This window comes from Rousettus aegyptiacus, unplaced genomic scaffold, assembly GCF_014176215.1.
Source record: "Rousettus aegyptiacus isolate mRouAeg1 unplaced genomic scaffold, mRouAeg1.p scaffold_m13_p_4, whole genome shotgun sequence".
NCBI classification, from domain to species: domain Eukaryota; kingdom Metazoa; phylum Chordata; class Mammalia; order Chiroptera; family Pteropodidae; genus Rousettus; species Rousettus aegyptiacus.
In genome coordinates, this window is record NW_023416307.1 from 144,826,615 (window position 1) to 144,848,732 (window position 22,118).

A 22,118-nucleotide genomic window follows, 5' to 3' on the forward strand; every position below is an offset into this window, starting at 1 on the left:
TCAGCTTTTATGATAGGAGAGCAGGTACCTAGATTTACAGTCACATCAAGATTATCCATAGTTAAGTGGCGGGGAGGTCATTTCCCTGGTAGGAACAGGGAGTGAATGCCAGGAAGCCAAAAAATGTTTAATGTTGACCATTGTTTTAGGTTGGGTTCCCAGAAGCAGGCTAAAGCTAAAAAGAGATCAACTTTTCTTTAAAAGAAAAAGATATGGAAACTTATGGATATATTCAAAGGACAGAGGCTAAAGAAGAGAGGATAATGGGAAGGAGATCACTGAAAAAAAAAACAAACTAATAGACAAGGCATTTGAAGAAATGAAACAAAAACATATATGTATTAAAGAAGCCTTATAGAACTAATGGGGAATTTGAAAATGATTAGTGCTTTATGCATAGAAAACTAAGCAGACAAAAAAAGAGGCCGGGAATCTAATATAATGTACGTCAACTGTAATTGAAAAATTTCTAAAAATTGTTTAAAAAAGAGACTATGATTAACTCCAAAAAAAAAATCAAAAGGTTGTATAAGAAAGGAAACATAACTATGATTAACAACATTTACAACACAAATAACTTTTACTCATTATGTTATGATTAACAACATTAATATGAGTAAGCATTCTACATTTCAGTGACCTAAATATAAACATAAAATGTATAAGAGATATACATATCTCTTACACATTATATGTATATCTATCCATATCGGTATGTATATCTATATCGATATAGATATAAAGAGAGGTACTAAAGGAAGTGGCCATTAAATAGCGTTCGATTCTCATCTTCTGTAATGGGAAGGTGTGCTGGGTATTTGCCTATTTACTCTCTAATTCATTCCCTGCCTTTTCCATCTTGGACTCCTATCGCACAGGGCTACTTCTGTAAACTACCCAGATCTCAATGACTGGCTTCTGGCCGAGTTCAGCCAACGGAAGTGCCAGGAAATTGTAGGGTAGAAGTGAAGGAGAAGCCAGAATATTTCTCTTTCCAACTCTCTCTGCCTTGGGCAACATTTCTGGTGGTGGCTGTTTCTCTTCTATGACTTCATCTTCCTCTGAACATTCTCTTCCCTGCTCCTGCCAAACCATCCTGCTTGGGTTGTTGCTTCCTCTGATGGCCTCTGTTAACACAGCCTTTTCCCACTGACCTGCTGGCTCTGGAGGTGATAGTGGCTTCCTGTAGATGCTAGTCCTAGGGTTGCCTCCCTCTCCCCTGGTTATTCTTTCAGGTTTTATAATCCAAAGTTTCTCAACCTCAATACTATTGACATTGCAGTCTGGATAATTCTTTGTTGTGGGGGTTTGTCCTTTGTATTACAAGATGATTAGCAACATTCTTGAAGAAACTCTACCCACTAGATACTGGTAGCCTCCACCCAATTGTGACAACAAAATGTGTCCAGACATTATCAGAACATTGGCAAATGTTCCCTGGGAGCAAAATCACCTCCAACTGAAAATTACAGTTCCAATCCCTTTATAGGTATATTACATTTATTCTACTAAGTAATCTGATGAGGATTTTATTTCTCTGACTTGAAACTGACTGATTCAGAAAGCTATAAATTATGTCTAAATTTGACAAATCAGATATTAACATAAGTATATTTAGAAATATGCAACTAATAAAAGAATAAAATAAAAGTATTGAATGCAGTCACTTTTAGAGAGTAGGATTGGAGGGCAAGGAGGGGCGATTTTGAACTTTTTAATATTTTATTCTTAACAATGTTCATACATAGTTGATAACAACAAAATATTAGGACAAGAGAAAGTGGAAGATATGGCCATTCTAGAGAGAGAGTAATAGAAAGTTCCAGAAAGAGGCTCAAAATTCTTATTCTCATAATAGATTAAAGAAATGCCTATTCTGATCTTTTGTATCTAATCTCATCTAAGCCATATTCTCTTATATTTTCCCCAGAGGCAAGTATGACAGTCATCTAGCTTGAATCATATGTTTATTTCTTTTTCAAGATGATTCCAGGCTGCCTCCTCCCTACTGGTTCTGTGTGGAGAACTGGCTTACCTGGTTGTAATTATGTAGTAGTCAGAGAAGACAGGAAAAATAATTATGATAAAGATTAAATGAACATTAAAATACCATTAGAGTCCCTGGATCTACATGGGTTGCCTCCCTCCAAAAAGAGGGGGTGCAGGGAGTTCAAATCTTGCTTGGCAGGTGTGCCAGTGCTCCTTATTTTACCAGCTTGTACTTCTCCAATCTGCATCCACCTCTGTCTCTCACATATTATGATCTCCAGCTCTGGCTCATCTTCGCCTCCCCCTACCCTAGCAATTGAAACAAAGTCTTGGGACTGAATCCTTGATTTGCTTGATTTGCTTCTATCTGACATATGACCAAATAATATATAAGATAGCTTTCAACCCTCCAAAACATAAAAAGATGGAAATGTATATAGGTATATGAATGTCTATGAATAAATATATATGCAAATGTGATATATATTTTATATCTATATACTTATATATTAAATACATATGTCTATGTTTTAGTATACATTAATATTGTCATATATATTTACATGTAAATAGCTTTTTTCTGACTAAAAAAGTAATAAATGAAAAACCAGATAATACAAAAAATATTTTTAAAAAGTAAAAACCGCTGATACTCCTATAATCCAATGATAACTACTGTGTGAGTCAGAATTCATTTCAGCTGTAATTACCAGGGGAAAAATATTTTAAAATAGTAAATAAGTAGACGGGATAAAGGAGGTGAAATATGTGGTGACAGAAAGAAATCTAACTATGGGAGGTGAACACACAGTGTAAATGTTTATATGTCTCACTGTTAGAGTGTACAGCTGAAACTTACTGGATTTTGTTAACTAATGTCACCATGAAAAATTAATTAATTAAAAAATAAAGTGATATTCAAAATTTTAAAAATGATAAAATAAAATAAAATAGTAAATAAGGAAGATATTTCTCTAATATAAAATGTCCGGAGACAGGCTGTCTACAGTTCGTATGGTGGCTCCAAAGCAATCACAATCCATCTATTTCTCGCTCTCCCCTCCACCATTCTTAGGGTGTGGCCTTCATTCTCATGGTCCAAAGTAGCTTCTAGAGCTCCAGTCCTTAAATTCACATTCTAGGTAGCAGATTGAGGAAGGAAACAAGAAGGTAGCAAAAGGCACATGACAGCTGGCTTTTAAAGTGATTTCCCCAGAAGCTGCACACAATATTTTTTATAACTTTTTGGCCAAAACTGAGTCATACATCCACACATAGCTTCCAGGAAAGATGGGGAATATAGAACTTTTAGCTAGGTAATGGAGTGACATCAATGAGAATGGTGGAGTAAAAACCTCCAAAAATCCACCCCTCAATAAAAGTATTGAGAACACAGGCAAAAATTATCAAAATTTTTTTCAGAATGCTGGATATAAATCAAAGGCTTGCAATAATACAAGAAACATTTATTCAAGAAAAGGGGCTGAATCATGATAAGAACCTTGAGTTTTATGTCAGTTTAATTTACCCTATTCATAGCTTCTTCTCTCCACATGAAGAAATAAAGAGCACTGGCAAAGGTAACTACATAGATAAATATAAAATACAGTATAAATGTAACTTTTGTTTGAAACTCTCCCATTTGATTTAAAATACAACTGCATAAAACAGTACTTATAAATCTGTATCAATGGGCATATAGTATAAAACAATGTACTTTGCTTGCCAATAATAGAACAAAGAAGAGCAGAGGGAATGGACTTATATAAAAGAGAAATTTCTGTATACGTGCTATTGAAATTAAATTGGTATTAGTAAAAACTAGATTATTGTAAATTTAGATGTTAATTGTAATCTCCAATAAAATAGCTCAAAAATATATACTAAAAAAATGACAAGGGAGTAAGAATGGTATACTAAAACATATTTCACAAAAAAAGAAAGCAATAATGCAAGTATAGATGAACAAAAAATACATAAGACATATAGAAAACAAATAGCAAAACAGCAGGCATAAGTTCTGTCTTATTAAACGTAAATGATTTAAATGCTCCAGTCAAAAGCAGAGATTGGCAGGCTAGATTGTTTTTCTTTTTCAAACCATGATCTGACTATATTGTGTCTATAAAGACACTTTAGCGTCAAAATTAAGATTTCAATGGGTTGAAAGCAGAGGGATGGGTAAAGGTACATCAAGAAAAAAAATAACCAAAAGAGCTGGAAAGGCTGCACTAACACCAGACGAAATGGACTTGAAGACAAAAATTGACACTAAGGGACAAAGAGAGATGTTTTCTAAAGATCAAGGAGTCAATCTTTCAAGAAGATATAGTAATTATAAATATGTATTCACTTTACAGTAGACTAAAGAAATAAATGAAACAAAAACAGACAGAATTGAAGGGAAAAATAGACAATTCAATAATAATAGTTGGGGACTTTAACATGTCACTTTTGATAACGGATAAAATAACTGACTAGACATAAGATCAACAACAATTTGGAAGACTTAAGGTCAGAAAAGAAAATAGTACACTTAACACTAGAAAGCAACTAGACCTAATAGACATCTGTAGAACACTCCAACAAACAGTAGAATACACACTTTCCTTAAGTGCGCATGGACCATTCTCCAGGACAGAACATATGTTAGGCCACAAAACATGTCTCAGAAAATTTTAAAGGATTAAAGTCATAGAAAGTGTCTTCACCAAACATAATGGAATGAAATTAAATTTAATAACAGAGGAATTTAGGGGAATTCACAAATATATGTTAATTAAACAATACACTCAAATAAATAGTCAAAGAAAAAATCACTAGTAAAATCAGAAAATATTTTGAGTTGAATGAAAAGGAAAACACAATATTCCAAAACATGGGATTCAGATAGATTCAAAGGGGAATTTATAGCTATAAATGCCTGGATTTTAAAAAAGGAAAGATGTCAAATCTATTCCTCAGCTTCCATCTAATTAAATTAGAAAAAGAAGAGCAAATGAAACCCAAAGCTTGTTCTTTGAAAAGATCAACAAAATTAACAAATCTTAGCTAGACTAAGAAAAAAAGAGAAGACTCAGAGTATTAAAATCAGGAATAAGAGAGAGGACATTACCATAAACCTAACATAAATGAAAAGGATTGGAAATACTGTGAACGATTGTGTGCCAACAAATTAGATAACCTGGATGAATTGCACAAATTCCTAGAAAGACAAACCACTAAAACTGGCTCAAGAAGAAATGTGAAATCTGAATATAACTATAACAAATAATGAGATTGAATTTGTAATCTGGGCACCAATGTGCCAAGCTAAACATCAGGATTCTTTTTAAAAAAAGTTTTTTTTTTATTTTTCAATTACAGTTGACATATGCTACTTGGCTATCTTGACCAGAAATCTCAGAGTTCTTATCACTAAGGAAGAAGAAGAGAAAGATTACAGGGGCTCCTCTCAGTCTCTGCCACAGTAGCTATTAACACCTGGATGCCCTTCTTAGGATAACATACATATGGAACTTATCACGTGGACCTTTTGGTAGCCTAAGCAATTAGGTTTATTGGAAACTAAAAACACGAGAACATTTCAAAGACAATCTGGGTCACTCACCAAGTTCACTACCTTGCCAAATTGGTGATTTGTCTAAAAAGAGACAATTGGTAGTGGTTGTTTTTTCAACCTGGTGGTTGTTTTTTCAACCTTATCTTTCATCGGGGTCATGTGACAACTCTCTCTGAGAGAGCTCATCTAATCTGAGCTGCAGTTATCAAATCTGGGCTTTTTTCTCTAGAACTTGATCTTCACCCCAAATCTTTCTTTTAAGCCCCAGAGCTTTATACCCATTAGCCTCCATCTCCAGTTAGATATTCTGCAGGTACTTCAGAATATCTGAATTCTGAGTGTGGCCTTTCTGATTAAATGCCTTTCTGAGGTATGACTAAGGCTACTGACTCCCTTCTTGTGTTGTAGATAGAAACTAATGCATGCATTTGTTAGGTCAAACCACATGAAATCGCCAGATTTATAGGACAAAAACTTGAATATCTGCAGTTTTTCTTGGTTCAACCTAATTCATCACACCTTAGGTCAAAGCATTTTAAAGTATTTAATGACATCCTGATAGATTGTCTTGGATAATAAAGAATGCCATTATACTTATAAAATATAAAGTCATATTTATAAAAGATGTCATATTTATGAAGTCATTTTACTTATAAAACTTCATTCAGGGGTTCAGTTTGTCATTATATAATTATGAAGACTTTACTGATAATGTGGCCAGCAGTCAGTGATCACCCCACCAGGAGTTCTTTCTTCTCCCAGTTTCCCCCGATTCTGCCCATAGTGGTTCTAATCTCTTACAGAGAACTAGAAAGAACTGAAAGTGTCATAAGGAGAAAAGACAATCAAGCTTACGAAATCAATGAGTTTAGTTTTTGACATAATTCGGGTCGATAGGTTTTAGTCACGTGTTGGCTTTAATCTTTCAGGATAAAATATGCAATGTGTGATTTGTAATAGATATTTCTTTTTAAAAAGATTATATTGAGGTAAAATTTACATTATTTAAAATTAACTCTTTTAAAATGAAAAATACAATGGCATTTAATATATTCACAACATTGTGCAGCCACTACCTCTATCGGGCTCCAAAAAATTCCCATCACTCTAAAGTAACACCCTTTATCCCTAAGCAGTTGCTCCCTGCTCTCCTTCCCCAATCCCCAGCTTCTGCAAACTACCAATCTACATGTCTCTATGAATTTGTCTATTCTAGATATTTCAATAGGTGGAATCAAACAATATGTGATCTTTTACGTCTAGCATAATGTATTAGAGATTATCCATGTCATAGGATGTATAAGTACTTCATATCTTTTTATGGCTGAATAAAATTTCAGTGTATGTATATACCACAATTTGTTTATCCGTTCACCTGTTGATGGACATTTGAGCTGTTCCCACTTTTTGGCTGTAATGAATAGTGCTACTATGAAAGTGTACATGTACTTAGTTTCAATTCTTCCGGGTACATACCTGGGAGTGAAATTGTGGGGTCATTTGGTAATTCTATGTTTGACTTTTGGAGGAGCCGTCAGTTTTCCACTACACCTGAACCATTTTGCATTCCCACCGCAATGTATGAGGGCTCCAATCTCTCTACATCCTTGTCAACACTTGTTATTTTCTGATTCTGGTTGTTGTTGTTGTTGTTGTTGTTGTTTTTAAATAATAGCCATCCTAGCGGGTATTAAGTGGTACCTCATTGTGGTTTTGATTTGCATTTCCCTGATGACTAATGATATTGAGCATCATTTCATGTGTTCGTTGGTCATTTGTACATCTTCTTTGGAGAAATGTCTATCCAGGTTTTTTTGCTCATTTAAAAATTGGGTTGTTTGTCTTTTTATTGTTGAACTGTAAGAGTTTTTTTTAAAACATATTCTAGATACTAGCTCCTTATCATATAATAATTTCTCTCATTCTCTGGGTCATCTTTTCATTTTCTTGATAATGTCCTTCGATACAGAGAGAAGTTTTTTTATTTTGGTGAAGTCCAATTTATCTAATTTGTTGCTTTTGGTGTCATATTTAAGAATCCATTGCCAAATCCAAGGTCATAAATATTTACTCCACGTTTTCTTTTAAGGGTTTTTTAAAAGGGCTCTTAAATTTAGGTTATGGATCCATTTCAAGTTAATATGCGTATGTGGTATGAGGTAGAGATTCAGATTTATTTTTTGACATGTGGATATTCAGCGCCCCAGCACAATTTGTTGAAGAGATTATTCCTTGCCCTATTGAATGGTCTTGACAACTTTGTTGAAAATCAATTGGCCATAAATATGTATGTTTGTTTATAGACTCTATTCTGTTGACCTATTATCTATCCTTATGCCAATATCACACTATTTTGGTTACTGTAACTTGTAGTAAGTTTTGAAATTAGGCATTTTGAATCCTCTGACTTTGTTCTTCTTTTTCAAGATTGTTTTGGCTATTTGGGGCATATATTTATTTCCCTTTTGCATCAAAGCCAATTTCTGCTTTAATCCAAGTTTGTGACTATTTCTGGACCATCATGGGTGCCTCTAGCCATGATAGCATTTGGAATAGCGCCAGACCTCCAAACAAGGCATTATTTCTATAAATAGAAAGGGACTTATCTGGGTCTTTGTGAAACCACATTTATTTTATGAGGGAAAAAATTAAGTCAAACGAGATTTTTGTTTCAGTTTTTCTGTATCATACAAGTGAAAACAGTACATGTATGGGCTGAAACATTTGCATAAATAGAAGACATAAATACATAATCTATAGTATAGCCACGACTCTAGACACTGCGATAAGCCTAACAGGATGGACACAAAGTCAAGGTTTAAATGATATTCTTGTTGTGCAAGGATCACAAGGACACATCCATCTGAACAAAAATCTCGTGAGTATTTGTCTTTTGCCCCTCCCTTTTCATTGCCCATATCGCCTTTTCTTTCTAACTTCCTTCCTGGTCCTTTTCTCACACTTCATTTTCTACACATCTTTCTGTTTTCCTTCACGTTTCTGGCCTCCTCTTGCTCTGCCATGTCCTCTTTGCCCTTCAAAACTCCCATCCCCTCACTGAACTCTATCTTAAGAAAACAAGTAGCTTTAATTGATCCTCAGAAAGTGGTGTCAACAACAAACTCACTATTACCACCACAACAACACTCTTAGCCCTGAATGTTTACTTGTTAGCCCAAGAAGTAGCCAGAAGGTAAAATAATTGTAGATTGTCTAGGAAAGACATATGAGTCCCTATGGAGTTTCTATAAAATTGTTCCAATGAACCTATGGTGCATATATTTTGAGACAACCTAGGACTCTATTTCGGTTTTCTGTTTTTCTTTTTCTTTTTTTGAATTTTTGTAAGAATCTATTTGAGCCAAGCTGATGACATGTCAGGAGGCAGGATCTCACATGCTCCCAATTTTCTATTTTTCTTTAGGCCGGTCTATCATATATGGCAGGGAACGTTTTAGAGGGAGATCGATGGCTGGTTCCTTCTGGTCCCACCTAGTCAAGAGCTGAGACTTTCCTTTTACTTCATCAGTGGATCCCTTTGGACATCTGCTCTACGTCATTGTGCTATATGTTGTCCACACAGGGTCATCCTCCCTGAATGATCAACAGGCTTTATGTTGCTTGCTCCTAGTGATTGGCTCCTCACTGACTTCCATAAGAAGGACCCTGGCATTGATGTAGATTTTTCTTTCTTGTGGCTCCCTGGGGTTGAGGAGGGCTGCCTGCAACTTCCTCCCAAAAGCCCTGGTGGTTCACAACCACCTGCCTGGCCTGGCTTTAGACCACTACTCCTTTTCATTTCTCGGGGATGGTAATCCTTACCCTCACTTCTTGGGTTCTGTTTTTTTAAAAAAAAATCATTTCCCATGTACTTCTAGTATGTATATTCAATTTTGTGACCTGGTAAACATAGCTCTCCCCAGTTTTAAAACAGTTCAGATAATTATCTGACCTCACCTGCCAAACATCACTTAATTCTAATAAGAGAAAATAAAAGTCTGCAGCTTTTCCTTCCCTGGAGAAGGAAAAATAATGATTATAACATAATAAATATTATAATATAATGGTAATATAAAAATATTATAATATTGTGATATAATAAATAATATAATAAAATTATAAGTAATATAATAAATATTATCGATATAGCAGCATTTAGGAATTTAAAAATTATATGCAGGTCTTTTGTGTCTGGCTTACTTCACTTAGTATGATGTTCTCAAGGTCCATTCATGCCGTAGCACATGTCAGCATTTCTTTCCTTTTTAAGGATGAATAATATTTCATGGTCTGTATATATCATATTTTGTTGATGAAATTTGGGTTGTTTCACCTTTTGGCTGTTGTGAATAATGCTCCTGTGAATTTGAGTTGTTTCACCTTATGGCTGTTGTGAATAATGCTCCTGGGTTGTTTCACCTTTTGGCTGTTGTGAATAATGCTCCTGTTGTGAATAATGCTCCTGTGAATATTCGTTCAAGTCCCTATTTTCAATTCTTTTGGATATATACAGATGCAGTTTTCGGTTCATACGCCAGTTCTATGATTAATTTTTTTGAGGAACTACCATACTGTTTTCTGTGCCATTTTACATTCTCACCTGGAATGTACAATGGTTCCAATTTCTCCACATCCTCACCACTTGTGATGTTCTGATTTTTTGATAGCCATTTTAATGGGAGCGAAGTGGTGTGTCGTCGTAGTTTCGATTTGCCTTTCCCTAATCGTTAGTGATATTGAGCATCTTTTCATGTGCTTATTGGGCCATTTATGTATCTTCTTTACAGAAATGTCTACTGGAGTCCTTGACGATTTTTTAATCAGGTAGTTTGTTTTTATCTTGCGAGTTGCAAGGCTTCTTTATGTAGTCTAGATTTTAATCCTTACAGATAATTTTTGCAAATATTTTCTCCCATTTCATGGGTTACCTTTTTATTCTGTTACAGTGTCCATTGATGCATAAAAGTTTTAAATTTTAATAAAGTACAATTTATTTTTTGTTGTTGTTGCCTGTGCTTTTGATTTCACATCCAAGTAGTCACTGCCAAGTCCATCGTCATGAAGCCTTTCCAGTAAGAGTTTTAAAACTCTTGTAAGAGTTTTAAAGTTTTAGCTGTTATATTCGGTGTTATATTTAGGTCTTTGATCATTTTGAGTTAATATTTGTATGCTGTGTAAAGAAAGGAAGAATCTAACTTCATTCTTTTGCATATGGATATATTATTTTCTTTTACCTTTAACTTTTTATATTTAACTTTGGGTTATTTGGAAATGATTTTAAAGTTTAATATTGATTAAGAGTCTAAACTGATTTTATTTTCAAGTTGCTAATCCATTTTCCAAAGTAGTACCTTTCCTTTCCCCAATTATTTTGTAACGGGTTTGTTGAAATATAATTCACATGCCATAAAATTCACACATTTAAAGTCTATAATTAAATGGTTTTTAGTATAATTACATGGTTGTTCAACCATTATCACAATTTTAGAACATTTTTATAACCCCCAAAAAGAAACCCCATATTCTTTAAAAGTCACCCCACCCCAGTTTCTCCCAGTCACCCCAGCCTTAGGCATCCACTAATCTGTCCACCTCTGTTGATTTGCCTGTTCTGGACATTTCATAAAATTAGAATCATACAATATGTGCATGTGTTTTTTTTAACTGGCTTCTTTCACATAGCGTAATGTTTTTAAAGTTCATCCAGGTTGTCGCATGTGTCAGTACTTCATTCCTTTTTATAAGCAAATAATATTCCATTGTATAGATATATCAAATTTTACTTATCCATTCACTTGTTGATGGATATTGGTCTGTTTACACTTTTTGGTTATTAGGAGTGGCACTGCTGGGTCAAATGGTAACTCTATACTTAACCTTTTGAAGAACTGCCAGCTTCTAAAGAAGCTGTTTCGTTTTACATTCCCACTGACATTGTAATGATTTCTCCACATCCTTGCCGACACTCATTATTATTCTTTTTATTACAGACGTCCTAGTGGGTATGAAGTGGTATCTCATCATGGTTTTGATTTTCTTAATGACCTATGATGTCAAGCATCTTTTCATGTGCTTATTGGTCATTTGTATATGTTCTTCAATTATTTTTATGTCTTTTTTTATCCCGCTTACCTGTTCAATCCATTTTGCTGTCTATTCTTTCATTAAGAGGCACATGTTTCTTTATTTTGTATGTTTTAATATCTGATAGGAATGCTCTTTGAATTCCACCCTCTCTATTTCTTCTACTTTTTCTGAATTGTCTTGGTTATTCTGTCTTATTAATTTGTTGGAAAGAACTTTAGAAATTGACACGTTATCATGCTAACAAAATAAAGACAACTTTGTTCACAACCATTCCTTATGTATTGCTTACAGTATTCTGATGTACTTCATATGCATCCTAAATATCCAGTGGTGATTTATACTAGAAATGGTGTACATGTAATTTGTGATTTTAATGAAACATTATTGAAATAGCTTTAGAAAAGCACTTGACAGACATGAAAGTATTAACTTGAGTCAACTGATGCCTATGGATAATGCCTCATCTGTGGTAAGAGATTGTGTCTAAATATTTCTCTGAGTTGTCCATTAGCATGGGTAATTGCTTACTAATCTAGTCTCTTTGCATAAATTTCAATTTTCTAGCATTTGATTAATCTTGACAATTGGAATTCTCCATGGAAACAGTGGAGCAAGATGCTACACTTTCCAAAAAACATAAAAATAATGCTCTCTGTTGCCTGGCAGCAGTTATCTTTGTTTTTATTCACAGAAATTTATTTATTTTTTTGATTGGTATGACTTCAGCAGAGAAAGGGAAAGAAGAACATAGTTATTTTTGACATTCAAAAATTGATAGTCCAGATTAATCTTGTTTTTTAAGACCCAAGTGAGGTGTTCATAACCCTAAAGAGCATAAAAATATGTATATATATATTTAAGAACATAAAGTGTATTAAATATAAAGGCAGAGTAAGTATCAGAGAGGAAGTTTCAATAAGGGTCTTGGGTGACAAAGCGTCTTTGAAGAGGCAAACTAGATGAAGCTGTTGCAGTTCTCAAGCTGTATGCATTCCAATTGCATTTATAAGGCTCAACAGTAGGTCTTAGTCCAAATTTGATTTTATCTTCCACTCCTGTTGGTTCCTGTGGTAGACAGTATTTTCTGTTCATGATCCTTTCTTCCTTCCCTACCCTTGACATGGTTTACTGTGGATGGCGTACACTCTCCACCTCATTCACTTTGGGCTTGGTCTACAGAATGTGAGTGGATAGCTATGGATGACCGGAGGTTTTATATGAATTTGTGAAATTTGTCTTTTTCTTCCTGCATTTCTGCCGTTTGCCGTGAGGAGAGAATGCACCAGATAGCCATTGCCCACTTAGCCTTGCTCCTGAAAGGAAAAACAAGTGGAGGGACCAAAATCTCAGGCCACAGCAATCCTGGCCAACCCACATGCAGTGCATGCACCAGTGAGAGAAAAATAAATGTCTGCTGTTATAAATCGCTGGCCATTGGGGGGTTTTTGCTATGTAATATTATTGCAGCAAAACTCAACTAATGTAATCATTGAAAAACTAATTGTTCCTATCGATACTTACCAGGAACATACAGACTTTGGGATGTGCACTCTGGGTTCCAATTAGCTGGTCCCCATCTTTCCAGTCATCAATTACATAGAACAAAGTCTGTTTAAGAGACCTACTAGCTTCTCTTGAGGATGCAAAAGATGTACTTGAAGGTGAGTTTTTTTTTTTTCCAAGTCTGTATTTATAAACTAGGGACAGATATTCTAGGAATATTATTACTAGAAAAATCAGTTTACAGAACAGCTTGTACATTCTCAGGAAAATTTCAATTGTGCACGCTGGAACCCCAGAATTTCTATGTAGGTAGGCTGAATAACAATCTGGAAGGGAGTTGGGGTAAGCAAAATGGTTTTGTATTGCATTTGCATAAGCACTTTAATATAATTGAGAAAACTCCCAATTGGCCATATTAAAGAATTGGCTGATAAAGATTATGTGCCCCAGACTCTCAGGTATTTCTGGCGCATAGAAGACCTATAATAAGTATATCTATAAATACATAAAGAGGGCTGTTAAAAGAGACACCTAAATGTTAATAGGAATTGTAAATGAAAATGGAATTCTGGAAAATCTTTACTCTCTTCTTTGTATTTTCCGTATTGTTTGAATCTTTTGCATTGAACCTTTATCATGTCTCCACCCCCAAAAGAAGTTATTTTCCACAAAGAAAAGAAAAAGAATCCTGCTGACCTCTACTGTTTCTCACATCTTATTTTAGTGATCTAAATGGTACCCATCAAATCCCCAAATTTCAGTTTTCCCACCATGTCTTTTACTTGCTTTTTCACTTCAGTCTTTCTCTGAAAACAACCAAATATACCAAATATAAAAGAGACAACACTAGATATTAAAAGAGAGCTCTGGACCGAGGGGCGAGGTTCTAGTTCCAGCCCTCGATTTCTCTGTCAGTTTCCACATCTGAAAAAGGAAGCTTTGGACTAATTAGAGGTTACAAACTTAAATGCCTAGAGGAGAAGCAAGGGAGAGAAGCAGGTGGGCTGGGGGAAGGTGGAGGCTGTGTTGGGCTGGAGGACGCTGGCCCAGTCGAAAGGAAGCACCACTGCAGGTCCGGGGTTATCAGATCTTCCGATATATCAAGAGGCTGAAAATCAGGTTTTTATATGAAATCGCCTGATCTTTGAATGATGGCCAAGTAAATTTTAAAGCTTCTCGTGACTTCTTTGATGGCCAAGTTAACCTCACCTACTCTGTGGCAGCTGGTGAGATGTCACTGGGCTGGATGCTCTTTAAGGCTCATTGTTTCACTCTCCAGGAGCCCCACTCAGGGCCACCTAGTGAGGTGGACTGTCATAGTTCCCTAGAAAGCATTGTGAAGAAGGGCTGTTTCTTAAAATTATACAGATCAATTAAGAGGTAATTCATTTGCATGCCAAATTTTTTATCTTACTAAATGATTTACGAAATGGCCTCTTGGGTATAAATAAAATACACCAAAATATGATTTACTCACAGCTAATTGGGAATGCAAGCATGTGAAAAGTAAAGAACTAAAGAACATTTATTATTGACCACATTCCAGGCACTGCTTTATTTTAAAGTATTATTACATTTAATCTTCCCTATGATCCTATGAATTAAGTAGTATTACTACCCTGATTTTATTAGATGAGGGTATTGAATCCCAGAGAGATTGTGTAACTTGTACAAAATAACACAGTGGTAGAGCTGAGATTCCAAAGCAGGCAACCTTAATCAAGAAGGTATGCTCTTAAAATAATTACTCTAAATTGAAATTAGGTCCTTCCCCTAAATCCTCAGCAGAATGCAGAACTGGTCCAAATTATGAAGCAATAATTCATGGTTAGAGTATTATAGGATTTGGCTTTAGAACAAAAATCTGGCTATCTGAACAGGATTAAAATCCAAATATTTCTGGAGTCTGACTTCTATACCAAGAATATCAAGCATATCTAAAATTTGTGGAGTTTACCTTGGTTATTTCACCTTTATTATAATGTAAGTTCCTACAGAGCCTGTAGGGATGGGGCAGGAAAGGCTCAAGTGCACCATTGGATATGTTCTTATTTCTCCCATCTTAAGAAAACCTTGAAGACTCTTCCCCTTTAATTGTCATCCCAATTCACTGTTCCCCTTTACAGCAGGGCATGGTATCAATTCCTGTTCTCTTATTCTTTCTTAAATCCACTTTAGATAGATTTCGTTCCCACTGCTCTCCAGAAACTGCCTTTGTCAAGTTCAGCAATGACCTCCATATTGTCAATGCCAATGGTCGATCCAAAGTGTTCATCTTTATTGACCTATTGGCAACCTTGGATCCAGTTGATTGCTCCTACCTCCTGGAAACACTTGTTTCTCTTGGCTTCCATGACTCCACATTGCCCAGGTTTTCTTCCTGCCTCTCTGCCTACCACCACCATGCCTTCTCCCCTTTGTTCGTTCTTCCTTATCTCCCAGCCTCATAATATGAAAGGACTTCAGGGCTTTGACCTTGGCCCTCTCCTCTTTTCTACATTCACTCTCATGACGAGCTCATCTGGTCTTACAGTTTTCAGTACTACTCTATGCTGATGGCACTCAAAAGTATCTCTAGCTCGGACCTCTTCCCTGAATTCTAGACCTGTGTACCCAACTGCCCACTGGACATCTCCATTTGAGACAAGTAGGGCACCTCAATCTTGTCAAGTTTAAATGGAGCTCCTCCTAAACTACTTCAAACCTACTCAACCCTCTTTCTTTCTTTCTTGGTCTGTCATCTTCCCTGACTATTGTCTTTCTCTCATACTGCCTCTACCCCCATGCAGTCTGTCAGCAAATCCTGATGCCTCTACATTCAGAATATATCCAAGTACAATCATTTGTGACCACTGTATTACTGCCATCCTGATCTAAACCTCCATAATCTCTCACATGGAATATTTGATTAGCCTCCTTTCTGGTCTCACTACATTTATTTTTGCCTCTCAAAATGTATTCTCAACGTGGCAGCCAGACTTATCATGTTAAAGTCACCCTTCTGTTCTAATCTCTCCAATGACGCCCCATTTCTCTGAGTGAAAGCTGCAGTCCTTATGGTGTTTAAGGGGCTCTGTGTGATCTGGACCCCTTGTATCTCTCTAATTCATCTCCTAATGCTCTCTTTGCACAGACTCCTCTCCAGATGTTCATCTTTGCTATTTCTAAAACATGGCAGTAACTTAGAGCCTTTGCAGCATCTATACCCTCTATTCAAAGTGAATCTTGCTCCCCCCACCCCCAGATATCCATATGGCTCACTCCCTTTTCTTCTTCAAGATTTCACTCAACTGTCACCTTCTCAAGGAAGCCTGACCTGCCCACCCCATTAGAATTGCAGTCCCTCTCTCCCCTGAACACTTTTATCTTGCTCTACTTTTTTCCTCACGGTAACTTTTCACCTCTACCATACCATAGAATTAGTATATTTATTGTTTTTATTGTCTTTCTCCTTCCAGATAGAATGCAAACTCTATGAGGGCAAGGATTTTTTTTTTTATTCTGTTCTCTGATGTATCCCTACCATCTAGAATAGTGCCTTCATAGTCCTACATTAAGACTTTTGACATTTTTTATAATGAAATGCAGTTACATTGTTTGGGATAGTTTTGTGTTAAAATTATTAAATTCATTAAATATAAAGACAAACTATGTTACAAAACATACATCACAACATTTGTTACACTTTCGAGGCAATTCTTTATGTCTATACCTTATCTATCCATATTTGTATCCTCAAAAAATGATAGCCTGGGCCTTTCTTGATCTCTGAAAGACTTAGGTATTCTGGTAAAAAAATGATTATTTTGTTTATAAGCCAGGTTTACGCCTGTTATAGTACTTACACTTCCTAGACTTCACTCACTACCAAAAAGATAGTTATTGATAAAGAACCCGGGGTAGTTTTTAAGATTACTTACTACTCTGTGACCATTCTAATTATATACCATGTGTCTGAATTATCTGTTCAAAAAACAGATAAGTGTAAATCTTGTGCTTTTCTCTTTGAATTCATAGTAATCTTCAAAATCAACAAAGTAAGCATTATTGATGCCAATACATTTCTGTCGCTTGATTCCTCGTAGACCTGTGAATAATGCTGTTGGCTTCTTTGAAAAAAATAGTCTTAGTATAGAAATTAAATAAGAGAAAACCTTAAGTCATGATCATGACTTATGAAAAATCTTTTAGTCAAAGTATAACATGTGTAGGAGGGAATATATTATAACTGTACAGTTCAATGAGTTTTCACAAACTCAATTCACCCATGTAACTAACCAACACCCACAGCAAAAAAAAGTTTTCTAGCACCCCAGAAAGCCTCTTACACTTCCTTCCAGTCACTAATCACCCAAATATACCCACTCTCCTGACTTCTAGCTGAATAGTTTTACCTGTTTTTATATTTTACATAAGTAGAATCATACAGTATATACTGTTGTTGTTTTTTTTTTTTTTATTTATTTCATTCAGCATTATGTTTGTGAGAGCCATACTTTTCATTCGCAGTTGAAAGTTAATATTCATTGCTTTATGGTGTCCCACTTCATGAATATATCATGGTTTATTTATCTATTTGAGTGTCGATGAGCCATTGAATAGTTTTCAGCTTTCTGCTATACAAATAGTGCTTCTATGACTATTCCAGCTCATGTGTCCTCCAAAAAGATCTGAAGTGCTAACCCCTGGTACTTGTGAATGTGACCCTATATGGAAATAAAGCCTTTGCAGATGTAATCTACAAAGTTAAGATGAAGTTATACTTGAGTAGAGTAGGTTTTCATCTATATGGCTTGTGTCCTTATAAGGAGAGGAGGAGAGGCACAGAGACAGGACACACAGGGAGAAGATGGCCACGTGAAGACAAAGGCCGAGACGGAGTGATGAATCTATAAGCCATGGAAAGCTAAGGATTGCTGGCCATCTGTAGAAGCCAAGAGAAAGACATGGAACATACTTTCCCTCACCGCCCTCAGAAGGAACCAACCCTGCCTACGTTCTGTTTTGGACTTCTGGACTCCAGAACTGTGATAAAATAAAATTCTGTTATTTTAAACCACCTAGTTTGTGGTATTTTTAAAAAGAACCTCTAGGAGCTAATACAATGCTTTTGGGAGGATGTATGCTGAACGGTTACCAGCGAGTGATTTTACACTGACACCAGTAGTGTATGAGAGTCCTATTTACTCCACATCTTCACCAGCGCTTGATATTATTAACCTTTTTTATCTTAGCCCTTCTAAAGAATGTGTCGTACTATCATACTGTGATTTTAATTTCCCCAATGACTCATGATATTAAGCATCTTTTCAATATCTTTCCAAATGTGCTTATTTGCCAACTATATGTCTTCTTTAGCGAAGTATCTGTTCAAATCTTTTGCTCAGTTTTTGTTGACTAGGTGCTTTTCTTATTACTGAGTTTTGAGAGTTCTTTGTATGTTCTGGATTCAAGTCCTTTATTAGATAAGTGTTTTGCAAATATTTTCTCCCAGGCTATTACTTGTGTTTTCTTTCTCGTAAAAGTATCTTTCAAAGAGAAAAAAAGTTTTAATTTTGATGAACTTGAATTTACTAATTTTTTGTTAAGGGTTATGCTTTTGGTTTTGTACCTAATAAATCTTTACCTAATCCAAGACCGAAAAATTTCCTATGTCTTTTCTGTGAACTTTTAACTGCCGGTTTCTCAGGATCTTTTGCAGTTATCTCAGAATGAAATCACATTTTCAACTGCATACCATTCTTCTGCCTCAGGTTGAAAGAGAACAAAAGAACCCTACAAAACATATCACACATTCAGTTAATTGGTATAAGTAAAAATAAATTATGTTGGCCAGAATAGTCATTATAATTTGAATCTCAGCAGGATATGAAATTAGGTCTTCTAGATAGAAGTTAAATTAGGGCATCTTGGTTGTAATAGTCACTTCAGTTACAAATGACAAAAACCCAAGTAAAAATGAAACCGGGTAGATGTCTGGCTTTAGAAATATCTGGAGCCCAAACAGCATTTCTCCTCTCTCCACCACTCTGTTCTACATTCTCTGGCTTATCTATAGTCTCAGGGAGACTCTACCAACTTATGACAAACATGCCACTTTCTGGCTCCACAAAGCAATGGGGAGAGAGTGGTTGTTTAGGAAGAGATCTTAGGAAAGCTGACTCACATCTTTGAGAAAAATAAAACTGAATCCCTACCTAGTACCGCATACAAAGGTGAGCTCCAGATGGATTGAAGGCCTAAATAAATATATAAAATCAAAGTGAGAGAATGTGGGAAACTGTCTATGTTGAAAAGGATTTCAATGAAACTCAAAACCACAAACCATAAGAAAAATTTTGAGAAAACAAATTAACTATTCATACTCAGTGAAGAACATTATGGGAAAAGTTAACCAATATAATAGGAGAAAGTAGTTATAATGTCTAAAACTGATAGATGACTAATATCTAAAATGTACAAGAAACTCTTGCAGACCAACAAGAAAAAGAGGAACCGCAACAGGAAAATGAGCAGTTTGTAAGAGACAAAACCAAACAGGCTAACAGACATATAATGGGATGCTCAAACTCTTTAGTAATTAATTAGAGAAATACAAAATAAAACAGCTTTGAGATTTCACTTTACATACACCCTTCAGACTGGCAAGAACTCGAAAGATGGATAATGCCCAGTATTGGCTGGGACTGCGGGGTGTAGGATTCTGCAGGCCCTGCTGGCAGGAGTGGTGCAGACATCCTGCAGAGCAATCGGGCATTTCTTAGTGAAATCAAGTATGCACATAACTATGCCACAGCATATATCTCTGGTTATCTATCCTATTCATACGGGCCCACATGAGAACAAGAATAAGAGAGTTTATCACAGTCTAGTTTGTGTTGCCGGGTGATTGGACACTGTGGGAGTAGATCGGCAAAATAATATGGTGGAGCAGTTTGCAGCTACCCCAGGGGCAGAAAGCAAGAGAGACACCGGGAGCTAAGGCAAGGAATTGTCAGGTTACAGCCGCTCAGGGCAGGTTTTTGCAGCAAGTGCTGGAAGAAAAAATGGGTTAAGAGGAAGAAACATCAGACAGAAGAACTGAGCAGCCACTGCCTAGAGGTGCCAGATTTAGCAACGTCAGGTGAACGAACTTGTTTTCATCTGTGAGAATGTATTCAGAGTTGCGGATTTTTTAAGCTTTTATTTTGCAAAAAAAAAAAAAAAAACACCAGGAGTTTTGTTTCCCCCACTGCATGTACAAGCCTTCGCAGAGAGAGCAATGATGTTATATATGCACAGAGGCTCCAGCTTAGACAAGCTCGACAAAGCAGGCAGTGATTCCCAGGATGCCAGACCCCTGTAGCAGTCCCTGCCTCCGGAAACCAAGACGTAAGTGCCGGATGCCCGAATGTGATGATCTAAGTCTCGAGTGATGTTGGGTTCTACCTTCCTTGTGTTTCTGGAGGTTCAAAGGCAGCCTGTTGATGAAAAGCATGGACTTGCCTGAGTTCGAATCGGCTCCACTCCTTATTAACTGTGACCTCTCTGCACCCGCGACGTCTCATCTGTGAAACAGAAATCATAATCCAACCTACATCATAGGCTTTGGATGAAAAGTCAGGAGTTCATGCAGTAAAGTATTTAAACAGTGCCTAGCGCTGAGCGAGGACTACAAAAAAAACATCGGCCATTATTATCAAGGCCACTTGGGGTTTCTTTTTCTTGGTCCAGACCTATATCTACCAATAGCACCTGCCTTTGGTAAGAATCCCTGTATTGTGTGCATGCGCTGCCTGCCCTGACTGGAGGAAAAGCTAGTGTGCATCTATCTAGCTTGTGAGGATGCAACAAAGCCAGAATCGTTGCCTTTTTAAAATTCCCCACAGGGAAACGTATCGTAAACACTATATTAATATTATTGCTTTTTTACGAAAGGGGAAACTGAAGCACTTAAGAGTAGTGTCAATAATGAAACCCACGTCGCCGGTTTCTGAGAATAAGATTTAAACCCAGGCGTTTTGGCGCTACAGCCAAACCATCCTTCCAGAGCCAGAGTTCTGCGCCTGCGCCCCTGTCCCTCCCAGGGCGCTGCCCTCTGAGGCAGTGCAGGAAGGTGACCTTGTCCTCAGGACTTTGGTTTTTAATTGGCAACACCTGGATCTACAAAGGTCCTCAAGCCCCAAAGAATGAGACTGTATTGATGAAATTAGTAGACGGTAGTATTAAGGGTTTAGGCTTGAGCACCCAGATTGGCAATTTCTTATAATTTCTCCTGAAAACACTGTCACTGCAATAACCCCAGCCCAGTTAAGACTGCTCAAGAATGATATGATAATAAAAAACTTAAAAGAGTGCTTACTAGGTGCCAACCCCAAACCAAGTGCTTCACGTGTATTATCTCATTTAATCCACTAAACAACTGGATATTGCTATTGCCACCCTCCTTCCCATTTTTCAGAAGGGAAACGGGCTGAGAAAGCTGAATTTAAGGTCGGAAATAGCCAGGAAGGAAGCAGTGCTGAGAGAGCCCCAGTCAATGGAGCCCCAGTTGCTTGTTCCTGCCGCATTTTGTTTCCGGAATGTCTCCAGAGCCTCTAGCTTCACGGTAAGTCTGCACCCACCATCACCGGGACTACAATAAAAGAAAATCAAATGATAGGCTTAATAAAGACATCGAAAACACTATTTTATGTTTCCAAAACTGTACTTGTTCCAGTCTGTGCCCAAGTGGGAAGGAAGAAATAGTGTCAACCTCTTCATTAGTCTATCCACCCCGGCAAGACTGATTCAGCCCCATAGACAATAGATATAATTACGCCGAATGATTGTGTGTTTATTTCCATGTCTAGACACAGTGCTTACATTTCAAAACAAAAGAGAACAGAAAAGAGAATTCACCCTGCTGTTTTTTAATTCTCTATGTCAAACTTTTTCTCAGCCTGAATGCCTCTCGTGATGAAGAGATGTATCTTCAGAGTATCCAGACTTCTTTTTT

General features: G+C 36.5%; 1 pseudogene; it reads left to right on the forward strand.

The window, feature by feature from the left end:
* The window catches only part of LOC107508782, a 44,097-nt pseudogene extending 25,191 nt beyond the window's left edge, over positions 1-18,906 (forward strand).
* Positions 18,907-22,118: the final 3,212 nt, after the last annotated feature.